Source organism: Carassius gibelio, chromosome A10 (assembly GCF_023724105.1).
Source record: "Carassius gibelio isolate Cgi1373 ecotype wild population from Czech Republic chromosome A10, carGib1.2-hapl.c, whole genome shotgun sequence".
In the NCBI taxonomy this organism is placed as follows: Eukaryota; Metazoa; Chordata; class Actinopteri; order Cypriniformes; family Cyprinidae; genus Carassius; species Carassius gibelio.
Window position 1 is genome coordinate 23,085,379 of NC_068380.1, and position 705 is coordinate 23,086,083.

The window sequence follows — 705 nt, forward strand, 5'->3', positions numbered from 1 at the left end:
AATCACACCGGCGTGAGAACTCAGAGTCATATCATTAGCTGCTAAATTCAGATCTGCGTTCGCTGGCTGGCGGTGAGCCAGAGACAGACGCGTTTTTACAGCAGTGCGAATTATAACCAATCACACAAGATTCTGTTGAGCTTATTAAAGCATTGGCCAATCAGAGGTGTTCCGATGAGTCATCGCTGAAATGCCGGTGCTTCCCATAGACAGTAAAAGAAACTTACGGAATACCTCTTTCTGGCGAATTCTCTCAATTCGTATTAAAAATATGTTATGGCATGACACCTATATTACTAAAGTAAACTGACAGGTTTTAATAATAAATTACATAATTAGGCTACCATCGCATATTATAGTTATTAACAATTTATGAAAAGTGAAAATCCAGATATTTCTTTATATAGTTCATGCTTCTAGGAATGTTTCTAATAAAAATGAAAATAATAATAATAATAATGCTTAATAATAATTTGCCAATATGCTGTGGCTGCTGTGTGTCACATGATGACCCCCTATATCTAGGCACAATTAATAAGGATATTTCCACAATATTTCCTAATATTTACACTTGTACAAATATACATTTGTTTACATTTTGCAGAACAGATTAAAGAAGGTCCGTCAATGTGCAATTGGTTCGTTATGTTCAGATGTTTAGTAACTTAGCAGTTATTAGGAGTTTTCACTCTTCCCACCCAGCAC